We start from the raw sequence: 12,883 nt of genomic DNA on the forward strand, positions 1-12,883 counted from the left end.
GAGCAGAGAGGCCCTGAAATCCCTTTTTTTTTTTTATAGTCGAGCACTGTTTGCCTAGAAGCAGATGCTTGTTTTACATTCAAGCCTGTTTCAAGTTGTATCTGTTTTATCCTTTCTGAGTTCTTTTACTGTTTAAAAAATAATTGCAAAAGTATCATCAGAGTGGAGCTCAATTTATTCAGAAAGATATGTACTAAGCACCTATTATATGTACATTCCCAAAGTTATTACAGTATGGTGTGAGGTAAGGGGTAAGGAAAAAACAATATAAAATAGTCAATGAGTTTTTTCTTTGAGATTAGAATGTAATTGAAAACACAAGCAAAAATAAGTAAACTATATTCTTAGAAAACTGTGGATCATAATTTTTCAGCTTTATTTTCATTTAAAATATACTGAAATGCTAATAGATAATGTGAATTTAAAATTTGACTTCATTAGGGATAGTAAACATGTTGATTTCCTTGTAAGAAAATTCATACAGGAACTGGGTATACTCAGTGGTAGGGTCCTTGTCTAGCATGTGGAAGGCCTCAGGTTTGATTTCCAGAACCAAAAAGAAAAGAGAAGAAAGGATAGGGGGAGAGAGGAAGGACAGAAATAAAGAAAAAAGAAAGGAAGGAGGAATGGAAGAAGGGAAGAGAAGAAGGGAAGGAGGAAGAAGGAAGGAAGGAGGGAAGAGAGGGAGGAAAACAAACTAGGTAAAAGGATAACAGAATGATTTGAACAAAGCCACCAGATAAAATAAAAGATAGAACTCTTTCCTAGTAAATATTAGAAATTTCCAAGATTAAATAAAATTTATTTTAGCATAAGATGATTAGTTGCAGGTTTGCATTTAGATATGTTTATAAACATATCTTTTCCAAATTGCCAAAATTCAACTGAATGTGCATTTTCCCTATTCTTATTTAGCAATGTATATATAAACTTCTATTTCTTCTCTAATCCTTGATGTAGGAAAATCAGTATGTACTATCCATAAACATTGGTTGATTAAGTGTAGTTTTTACAACTAGATTCTTCTTTATACTTATGTTGTCCAAGTTTAGAGTGAAACCATAAGGAGACTACATGACAATAAGTCCAAAAACCTCAAGACTTACAGCCTGAAACCTAAACATCTTGGCATATGAACTTTTTCTTAAAATATAAAAATGAGCCAGTAGCTGGAATGCAGCAGTTTAAAAGGAAGTCAGGAGATGGCTGTGGAAAAGGACAAAATGGGCCAGTTCATTCAGTTTCTCATTTGGTTTTCATCATATTCTCATTAGATTAAGTTTATTCCCTGTAATATCTGGGCTGACTGTTGACTCGCTATATGACCATAAAGTGATATCATGGGTAAGAGCACGGACAGGAGCCATATTTCCCATTTGAAGCATAGTTTGGCCATCTAACCGAAAGCAGTCTTCTTCGTTCCTCTGTGTCTTAGTTTCCTTATCTGTACAACGAAAATGATGGTATCGCCTCTCTACGACTACTGTATGGGTTAACAGAATTGGCATATACTTGTCTTTTTTCTGAGCATCTTTTAAGATTTTGCTAATCGTATACCATTATTTCTTAAAATAACATCAAGATCCCCTATGCAACCTCCACTAACATCTTAGCAGAGCTAAAAAAGTTAATACTACAAAAGGGAAGAGATGAGTCTCTCCCTTTCATTTTAAGAACTAAAAAGACAATTTTTATATATATAATACCCGTGACTTAATTGCTTACCACACTTTCTCTTTACTACAGTTCAAATGAGTTCTATTTCAGTAGTCTCAACTGTGCAAGACATTGACAGAGGTAAAGTAACACTCATTGTGAGGAAAATTTTCGCTCTCATTTATACAACAGTATATTATGAGTATTAATATTTTAAATGTTATATGATTTTGCTTTTGTTTTCATTCAATTAAAAAACCAACAGATATAACTTCTATATTTAGTTTAAAATAAGAAAAACAGTAGACAACTGAGAATTTTAATACTCCTCTAAATTCTAAACATAAATTCTTTTTAATAAAAACAGGAGATTAATCCTGGCTTTGGAATCAGAGAAACCACATTAAAATGAATACAGTGTGATTCATTCAAAACCTGAATATAGCAACATATAATCCTGTCAAGCCACAGAGATTTTTAGATCAAGGCAAAAAAGGTAAATCAAACCTGAAATGAATGGATTAGCAGGAATAAGAGAGTTAGGGTAATATTCTTTTGTATTAAGTAATAGAGAAGCAGATTTTATCAAATCTTGCTTTCTAATTCCCATCTGGAAAAAACTTGCTCTGGAAATGAACAGGATCGAAGGAATGCTTTTGACATCTGCAAAGTTTAAAAGCATCAGTAATTAGAATGGGCTTAATCCTCACTCAACAGCAGGTACTTTATATGCAATCACAAGAGTTGATGAAAGTCAGACACAGATGTACAAATTGTTAGATCTCACCAGATTTGTCCCTCTACCTCTGGTTTAGTTTATGCTGTTTTAGGTTCTGCTTAACGTGGCTTAATCTTGTAGGTAAGGAATAAACCCAGGTCAAAAATCATGTGACAATGAGAGGGCAGGTGACAATCATTTTTAACTCCATAGACCATCAAATATAGATAGGATTCTTTGAGTATCACTGTGTATGTTAGTCTATATTACGGTGAATCTGTAAAGTGGTCCTTGAATGTGATTCTTTGAGATTCTAAAATAAGAAGAGACTGCATGTCAAGGAGGAATGATAAATTTAGTGAGACCCCGTGTCAAAATAAGAAAATGAAAAGTGCATGGGATGTAGCTCAGTGTAAAGACCCAAGGTTCGATCCCCAGTGTAACACACACACACACACACACACACACACACACACACACACACACCATGGATATGAGGGTCTAAAGTAAACAGAGGTAAACATGAGACTCAGCTGGTTGAAAATACTGGCTATTTCTGAGATCTGAAAGAGTCGTTCAGTGGCTCTGAAATCTACAATGTGTTCACAGTTCTAGCTGTTAAGGGTTTATCTCCTTTCTCTCATGGGGTTCTGAAAACTTGATAAAATATCAGTATAGCTTTAACTGGCAATTGATTCTAGAAATTATTGATCTTCATAAATTTACCCCAAGATTTTGAGAAGTCTTTTTACTCTAATTATTACTCTGGCTTATTAGAAAAATAAAGAGAAAAAATTGAAACTATATTAGAACCTGTCTCATCAGATCTACTAGTGAATTATTCTCTACCACTAGATTCCTTTTAGGATATTGTGCTTGCTCTTGCAAAGTAAATCAAAAACATATAACTGATTATATTAAAATAGCATGAGAAATACTATTTTGTTTCTCCATTTATAATAAAATTATTTCTTGAAACTGAGTGATCTACATGAATGAGTTTTAATTTCTAAAACAAAATATTTGCATATTAGTTATCAGCATCCTTTTTTTCCCCCAGAACTGAGGATTGAATGCAGGACCATCACACTGAGCTGTGTTCCCGAGCCCTTTTTAATTTTTCAGCTTCACTAAAGAATCTGACTAAGTCATTGTGTTCCCAGGTTTGGCCTCAACTTGTGACTCTCCTAGGAGGACTGGGATCACAGGTGGCTTTCACCACACCCTGAAGTTGTCAGTACCCTTATATGTCTGTAGTAGTAAGACAATTAGAAATTAAAGGGAAGAAACATTTGCATTATGAGGAAAAAGGTATCTTTTTCAGTTTTATTCTATTTTTATGCAATGAGAGAATCTTCATTAAATCTTAATTTCACTATAAAAATATACAGACTCCATAAGCAGCAACCTCTCCCCTCCTGACCTCTATCCCCACAATCATAAATACCCCAAACTTTAAAAGGGAATTATTTCTTACCATATGAGATCTGAGACAATGATCAAACCCAACTAGACAAATGCTAGGCAACAAGTCAACAACTGTTCCCAGAGTCCTGGGCAATGCCTGGGAGAGCTCCTGCCAGGGCCTACTGTTTTCAAACGAGTTTCATTTCTCTAACAATTTAAATCTGCCAAGAGGAAACCAAGACAATCAAGCTCTGTGCCAAAAAGCCCCAAGCTTAAGTGAGAGATATAGCCTCTCTTTAGCCTGCTGATGAGAGAGGGAGCAGAGGGACAGGAAAGAATAAAGATTTCTAATGAGCAGGACAGATACTCAGTGTGCCTTCTGAATGCCCCAGCAGGCCAATTTCTGGCCCTTGGTAGGGCACTTTGTTAAGCTCCATATCTGGAATTGAGTGCACTCTCTTCCTTTTCCTGCACAAAGTACCATTGCGTTTGAGCTGGATATTGTGCATAGCATACCTTCTTTCCATTTACTCAGCTTAGTTCTTCCACAACTGTGTCACCAAAGGAACATGCCATTACAGAGGAGGCCATGGTCCTCTGCTCCAGAATCAGACCATAAAGTCATAAGGCCAAGGATGTCTTCCTAAGGAGATTCAAGAAGAAGGAGGAGGAGGAGGACGAGGACGAGGATGAGAGGGAGGGAAAGAAAGAAAGAAAGAAAGAAAGAAAGAAGAAAGGAAGGAAGGAACGAAGGGAGGGAGGGAGGAAGGAAGGAAGGAAGGAAGGAAGGAAGGAAGGAAGGAAGGAAGGAAGGAAGGAAGGAGTTAATAAGTAAGACAAACTGTCACATAGACTCCAATGTGTAAGAGAGAGATCTGGCAACTGCTTTTCTACCCAGAGTCATGTGCACTGAGAAGGGATGTGAGCCTCATGTGCTCACCCATTCCTAACATTTCCTGTTTGAGAAATGAGAGAATCACTGTTTATTACCACAGGTCCCCATGTTGAAACTCTGTGGTTAATACCAGATGACAATACATTGACATAAATGGCGAATGTTACAAACATATAAATAAGCTACCTTTCCTCTTCTCATGAGGTACACTACTTTCCAGACCACAAGTGTACGATCTTTTCTGAGGGTGAAATATGATCTTTTTTTTTTTTTTTTTTGTCTTTTTCCTTTTTTATCGGTACCAGGGATGGAACTCATGACTGCCTGCTTGCAAGGCAGGCACTTATGCCGCTGAGCTAAATCCCCAGCCCCTGAAATAGGATCTTATTAATCAGACTATTCTGAATTCCAATCTCTGCTCCCTACCAACTAGCTGTGTAAATTTGGACAGTTAATAAACTGAGTTTCTTTCAACTTTCTCATCTTGAGAGGAAACATAAAACATTTTAGTTCAGAGGTAATTTTGAAGATAAAAGAAGTAATAATTGAGCTAAAACACATGGAACCACTGCAAAGCCATCACTGACATATGACACTCAGTAAATGATCTATTTGTTTTAAATTGGAGGCAAAAATAGTGTTAAATGATCCTGTTTATTGTGATCTTAGATAATCACTAGAAATATTTTGCTTTTAAAATTTTTTCCAGAGATTTTTAATATCAGTTGTCTTCAATTAATCCTGGAAAATCCACTGTTTTTTTGGCATGCCATTAGAGTAAAGAAAAGCTTTATAATCACAACTCAGAGTGAATTTGAAATAGAGGCTGTTTTGCAGTAAACTGATGAACTTTCGATAGGACTTTCCTGAGATGAGCTTTCTGGCAACATGTATAAGTGCTGTCAGAATTACATTTCTAGAGATGTATCCAAAGGGTGTGATCAAAGTAGCTCCAGGAGTGATCACTGCAGCCTATTAAAAATTGGAAAGCACCTGCATGTCTTTCCACAGAAGACTGCTTGCGTACACTATGAAATATCGAGTGGAGCATTATGTAATCATTAAAAATATTGTAGAAAAATAAAGACAGATATAAGAAAATCATCATTTCATAAATGAAAAAGTCTACTGAAGAACCATATTACAGTATCACATTTAAAAACATTTCATGGAGAAAACTATTAAAAGGATATACACCTAAATATTAACATCTTTATTTTATCATAATAGATTATGGGTGACTTTATTTTAGTACTTTTGATTTTGCCTTTCTGAAACATTATTTTAACATATGTATTAGTAATTTTTAAACAATACAAAATGAATTGCTTGAAATTTAAATTTCACTATTGCAGTAAATTTCAGAAATGTAAATAATGATGCCCATATACCCAGGAACAAACACATATATACTTATCCACATACTTTATTTTTACTTTCCCTAAAATGCCATGCATTGTTAGCCACTCTGTTTGTGTGCTCAAGTGTAACTTCACTCACACATAAAAATCTCTACTAATTTCTTATAGAAAATCTGTGTATTTCTTCAAACAGTCACTTAAAATTTTAAAACTCTGTTTAAGAAATAATTTCAGAATACCTTTTAATGCCCCTTCAGTGAAGTCTTCAAATGCTGCTGACCTTGCATAATAATTTTTCCCTTACAACATATTAATTATTGTTCTGGCACCTCTGGCCTACTCGTGAAGTCAGTGAAGTGTGAAATGCCTCTGTGCAGAGTAATATTTCATATTTGCTACTTTATGTATTAATTACTTGTCTGTTTTTGCTAATCTAGTTGGGTAGAGTGGAGCTTCATTTTATAATGAACTGTCAATGCAGAAAGGAGAAAATCAGCAAAAAAAATCACATACAGTGACTTATTGACAGCTGCTCCAGGAAGAGCCACTTCTTCCCTAGGATCTTTCTTATTGTCACTTGTCTTCTTAGATGAGTGAGGCACCTTCCTATAGCAAAACCTGGCTCTCCTGAGCTTCAAATAAGACAGGAGAAGTTGAGAAGCAAGGAATTCAAGTCACAGCTTATTTCTTTGAGCCTGAATAGAATGTAAATTCTGAAGTCCAGTGTCAACAGAAGACGGTAGAGAGTGAAATTCGAAATTTTAATGATTTGTCAGATAATCTGGCATGAGAAAAAGTGTGAGAAGATGCTAGTTTGTTATGGTTCTATTTAGTTTCTACTTCAGTCTCTCAATAGTTAAAATATAAATCAGTTTGGCAATTGAAGAATAGCTGTTTTGATCTTGATCTCCAGGAGAGTCAGACTTCCCTCCTGTCCCGCTTCCTCTGTCTTGTCAGTCATTCAGCTTGAACGAAAAAACTCAGGTGTGACATTTTTTGATTCAGGAGCTGTGTGAAGCAGTTATAAAGCTGTTGTGATTTACAGCAAAGAATAAAGCTAACCTAAGAGACCTCAGCCCCAATTTGCTAAAACTTATTACACCTCGTTGGCCACTGAATAGTCAAAAGAAGAAAAATGAAAAGAAAAAAAAGTTATCTGAAAAAAGAAGCTTTACTAGCGTTAGCCTAATGAGAAATGATTGGCTTCAAATTGCTCTGGCTACATCAATAGGTTCAGATTAACACTATTTATGATGTTATGATTTCCTATTTCCTGAGTTATATAAAAGCCGAAGGAATTACTGAAACAATACTAATGAATCAATGGATGGTTTTAGATGTCTGACTCCTGAGTCTAGTTAAATGTCTCCATGTGACTTAAGTGGTTCTCTACTGATCAAATATTCCAGCTGTGGAGTACATGTTGTCAAAATACCTATACACATTTATCTTAAATGATAGTAAACCCAATACTATAGGTATGCCAGTTGAGACGTTTTAATTCACACAGCACTTACAAAGTTCTATGAATTTGTTAAATAAATGACCAAGAGTGTGTAATTATTACTAAGGAGACTCTTGTGAATGATACCTCGTGGCTCTACAGAGCAGGGGAGTGGGCTTTGTACCACACCATATTCAATCCATATTTTTAAGAGTATTCCACAGCAAGATGTATTATCTTGTACCAAAAATCATTTGGAGACAAAGACAGGTAAACTTAAAGGTCAAAATGTTATTATGTAAGAGAAAAATAACAAATGGCTAGTTTACCCTAAATGAGAATTCTCGTTTTAAATCACTTTAAGATTCCCCAATATTTATCCATAATGGAAAATTTGGTGTGGTGAATATTTTTTCATAATTTCCAAAACTTCTATTATATACTTAGATGATCATAATACATATTCTTGGTAACATAACACTCCCATAGACATTGTTTTTAGGCTAGAAAAGAATTAGAATTTTAAAGAGTTGTTTGAGTGAGTCATATTTTTGTGCATGTACCAATCAATTATAACTTCACAAGACTTTGGGGATTCTCAGACCTGATAATTTCCTAAAATATAGACCAGATACTAAAGCTCATATCCATGGAAGGCATATACACATATACTTCAGAACATTTATTTAAAAATAAAACCTTTCCTTAAGACACATAGGAAGCAATCAAAGCAAATCCTTCATCCTCTTATCACCAATCCCTCTTTATTTCTCAAGAGACAAGCATGATGATTTGAAACCCATATTGTTTTCATCGCTCTGTTTAGTTTGGTTATATTCTGTCCCAGTTTGTTTACTTGTACCAGATCTGATGGCATGGACAGCTGTTCCAAAGATAGCAGGATATACTATGATAACCATTTTTAATTTCCTATTAACTTAATATGAAGCCCTGTATTGCTTTCACTGTTTTGTTTTGACTGATTTTACTTGAATCTGTTTTGTTTGATCACTGTCTCATCTTGACTGATTTTATTCAAATCTGTTATGTTTGACAGTATCAAGTCTAAGAGTATAAGCAACTACTGTGAAGACAATAAGATTCACTGATACCCATTCTGGTTTGACTATTACCCTCTTTTAAAGTCCTATAATGTCTCCAATGTTTTGCTTTTATTGATTTTGTTCTGTACTGCTGTGTTCAATTTCATTGTGCCTGATGATATGGGCAATTCTACTGAAGATAACAGACATCATGGTAACCATTGTAGATCACCTTGCATTTTGGTTTTAAGTCATGTACTATGTCCATCCTTTTGTTTTGACTGACCTCATTTTGTTTGTTTTCACTTGGTTTTATTCTCTTCAAAATAAAAATAAAAATTAAAAACAACAAGCATGAATTTGCTGTTGATTTTAGGTGGCATACCTTTTTCCCAACTTGTATATTAATACAGATAATTCAATTTTGAACAAAATCATGTACAAAAAGTATGATTTTATATAAGTTTAAAAACAAATCATTTCTTGCCATTTGGGATTGGCAGAGTTCTATTAAATTGAATTGATCTGAGAATTGTTAAAAGGAGCGATACATGTTGTGTTTAAAACACAATACAATTTCAGAGTAAAATCAGAAGGTGAATAAAATGAGGATGAAAGTTAATGTTGGGAAGCAGAAATCACTTCATAAATTATAGGCATATCAAAATAGAAAGCTTACCCTTTTCTTTTGTTCATATTATTGTCATCTCTGATGCAGTCTTATAATATATGCCTGAGGAGGAAAAAATCAAATATTTGAATGTCCAAGAATATATGTAATATCATTCTAGTGAAGCTTCCCACTCTGAAGTGTTTGCATTATTAACACCCTCTAAAATTTACTATAGTGACTAATTTGCTATAGTCAATGGACAGAAATCATGTCATATGATTTACACTACTACAAAATCTTTACTAACTTGGGCACTGTAAATTTGATCATTTAATAATTTAGTGCTAAATTGCTTCTTGTAATGAAAAGAGAGTTATCATGATTATTATTAATGCTATTTTTAGTTAGTTTTAAATTATGCCATTATGATAAAACATTCTATTTAATTTAATATTTCAACTCAAAATTAATTTCCAAAGGCTTTAATTCTAGTCAGTCTGGATAATTACAAGATATTGTAATACTCTTGCAATTGAATCTCTAAAGTGTATTTGACAATAGAGTGTTAGGTAGATGTCTTATTTTGGTTATTGCAGCTTAGAGTTTGATCCTGATTTTTCAGAATTCCAACAGACTTCTAAATTGGAAATTAAAATTTTCTTGCATTTTTGAAGAGAAGATAAACAATGGATAAAGATCTGATAAAAGCACAGCAAAATTTTAAGTGCTGTCGTGAATTTGTGTGTGTGCTTGTGTTTTTAAGAGAAGAGTACCTTTGAAAAATAAAAATTAATAAGCCACCTTAGAAGGTCTCATGTGGCCTCTTCTTCCAGTTTACAGCAGCTGATGAATAGAAAGGAATTCTGACATTTTCTGGAACGCAGTAGTTATTTCTCATGCTGACAGGTGTTGGTGTAAAAGCAACTTGCAACTTAAGACCACCATCTACTGGCTCTGCCCAATTCTGCAAACGGGATCAGTCTGGTAGCCAAACGACTCTAAATGTACTCTATTAAAATTCTACAAACACTTTTTCCAAAGAATACACAGAACTGATAACCCACGTCCTGACCAATACTTTAAAGTTCAGTTACATACTTTAAGGCATTAACTATCCTTCAAGAAGCTACAATAACTAGATTCCATTTTGTTAGATAATATTATCAATGATGATGAACAGCAGATCTTTTTCACATAAATCTGGAACTCTTGAATCACATTTGATTGATAGATAGGCGTATCAAAGTTTATGGCCCACCATGAAAGTCACAGTTCTATATAAGAATGAAATAGAAAGCATGTGGAGGCCCCTTTATATTGATTAGCATTGTCTTATACAACTCAAAAGTCATGGTTTGATGTTGACTTTGGAGGAATACTACTGCCCTGAATTGTTAGAATTCCTGAGTTTGCCGCCTTAGCTCTGTTCTCTCCCAAATCAACTCTTATTTTTTGTTTAGATTCAAAGCATATCACTATTTACCTAATCCACCAAACTTGAAATCTTGCCTGAGGTTTTCTATTAAAATAGGAATAAACAGAATTTTCTTAATCTTCTTAACACTAAATCTATTCATCTACATGCAATTTATTTTACTATAATCCCTGCCTTTTTGCCTGTTACCGTGAAAGATGTGCCTTCCCTCTAAAAGCCCATCTCCACTGCACCCTATACCACATCAAAAATATGTATTGCTATAGCTAAACTTTTTTATACTATATTATCAACTTCCCCTCTCAATCAGCTCATTCTCATTGGTATAAAAAACCTTTACTTGTGCACATTAACAAAAAATCTTGACCTGCCCTCTACTATTCTATTATACTACCCCAGCCACAGAGAACTTTCTTGAAAAGGTGGTCTACAATCTTTCCATCTCTTGTGCTACCTCCCATTTGGACATCAGCCACTCAGGCAGGTTTTCTACTTCACCATTCACTAGGCAGCTCATTAAGATCACCAACAATTTCCACATCCAGCAATAATACTGCTGATCTCAATTTTATAAACTTTCAGCAGTACTGGACATACAAGAAGTGGATATGTTTCATAAAAATATTTATTACAGTAAAAAACACATTGCCATTAATCTCCCTCAAAATAGTCCTCTCTCACATCATACCCTTATTCCATTGTTCTTGTCACTTTCTGAAACAGTTCTGGAGGTCTTCTTTCCTGAGTGTCTTTATATGTTATGATCAAAATAGGCTGAATGCTGCTGGTGAGTGCCATCCAACAAAAAGGGAGGCTCTTCTAAAACATTATTGTGCGCCCTCATCTACCTTGTTCACTGGATCTGGCATAGATTGATACCTGGATGTTCCTAAATTCCAAAATGACCCTGAGAGGTAAACATTTTGAAAGGATTCAGGACATCACGGCAACCACAATAGTGCAACTGAAGACACTCATGAAAGGAGACTTCAGAACTAATCAAAAAGTGGGATGTGCTAGGGACATATTTTGAGGGGGCAAAATTTGGCAATGTGTATTTTATTGTACTAACTTTGTTGAAATTTAAACATCTTGTATTACTATTTTGACCTCTCAGAAAGCCTGTCTACTGACTCTCAAATACTTCACTCTGCTTGTTTTTTCCTCTATCCTTATTGGCTATCCTTTGCAGGATCTTCTTCTCTGCTAGAGCTGAAATATTGAAAAGCATTAGAGTTTAAGGCAAGGGATCCTTTCCCTCTCTATCTATCCTTATTTCCAGGTGACATCAACCAGTTCCATGGCTTCAGAAAATATTCATACTTTCAGTGACTCTGAGGCTTATTACTCTAGTCAGTTTTTTATTGTTGTTGAGTTGTTTGGGTTTTTTGTTGTTGTTTTGTTTTTTGTTTTTGTTTTTGTTTTTTTTTTGCCTGAGAAAAGTGGCTTTATTAGAGAAAGACAGGGTTACATAGAATTTAAGAGTTGACATTGAGGCCCTTCTTGCCAAAGGTGAACACCACACTGATGAAGCACCAGTTGTACTGCATCTATCACTTGGCCCAGCCTGTCTTCTCCATTGTCTTCTTCTTCTTCTTCTTCTTCTTCTTCTTCTTCTTCTTCTTCTTCTTCTTCTTCTTCTTCTTCTTCTTCTTCTTCTTCTTCTTCTTCCTCTTCCTCCTCCTCCTCCTCCTCCTCCTCCTCTTCCTCCTCCTCCTCCTCCTCCTCCTCCTCCTCCTCCTCCTCCTCCTCCTCCTTCCTATACTCCTTACTCTCTACTTCCCCCTCTCCCTTTCCCACCCCTTACTGTTTGACCACCTTGGGAACCTGACCTCTCACTTTTCCAGCCCAAGCTAGGGAACTATGGACTTTACCTCCAAGCATTTAGCCAGTTACCTCCAGCATGATCAGGGCTTCCACCCCACACTGGCCTAGGGTGACATCATCCTCCAGCAGGTTGCCTGCCAGGAGCATGACTTGATCTTCTGCTGTGATGCCCTCCAGTGAGGCCACATGAACCTTGATCTGGGGGACAGTCTGCTGGCTGGTCACATTGAGAGTGTGTAGGTTCTGGGTGCAGGCCAAAATCTGCATGTTGACAACTGAACAGCTAGCCCAGGAATTACTACCCCAAAGTTGAGTCCCTACTCTAGCCTTAAACTTTAACTAAAATTGATTTTTAGATCGAATTGACCTCAATATTTCCACTTTAATTTCTAGCATGAATGGGAACTTTCACCAATTTGCCTCACATAATTTCTAAGACCTGAAAATTCTGTCTTCCCTTGTTTTTTTAATATATCTGTATCTA

At 35.4% G+C, this 12,883-nt stretch overlaps 1 pseudogene; it reads right to left on the minus strand.

Moving 5' to 3' along the window:
• Positions 1-12,050: 12,050 nt before the first annotated feature.
• Positions 12,051-12,666, minus strand: LOC100718531 (ubiquitin-like protein FUBI; annotated as a pseudogene).
• Between the last annotated feature and the right edge of the window lie 217 nt (positions 12,667-12,883).

The sequence above is a fragment of the Cavia porcellus genome, unplaced genomic scaffold, assembly GCF_034190915.1.
Source record: "Cavia porcellus strain 051 isolate PalLab524CR breed Dunkin Hartley unplaced genomic scaffold, mCavPor4.1 scaffold_4, whole genome shotgun sequence".
NCBI lineage: Eukaryota > Metazoa > Chordata > Mammalia > Rodentia > Caviidae > Cavia > Cavia porcellus.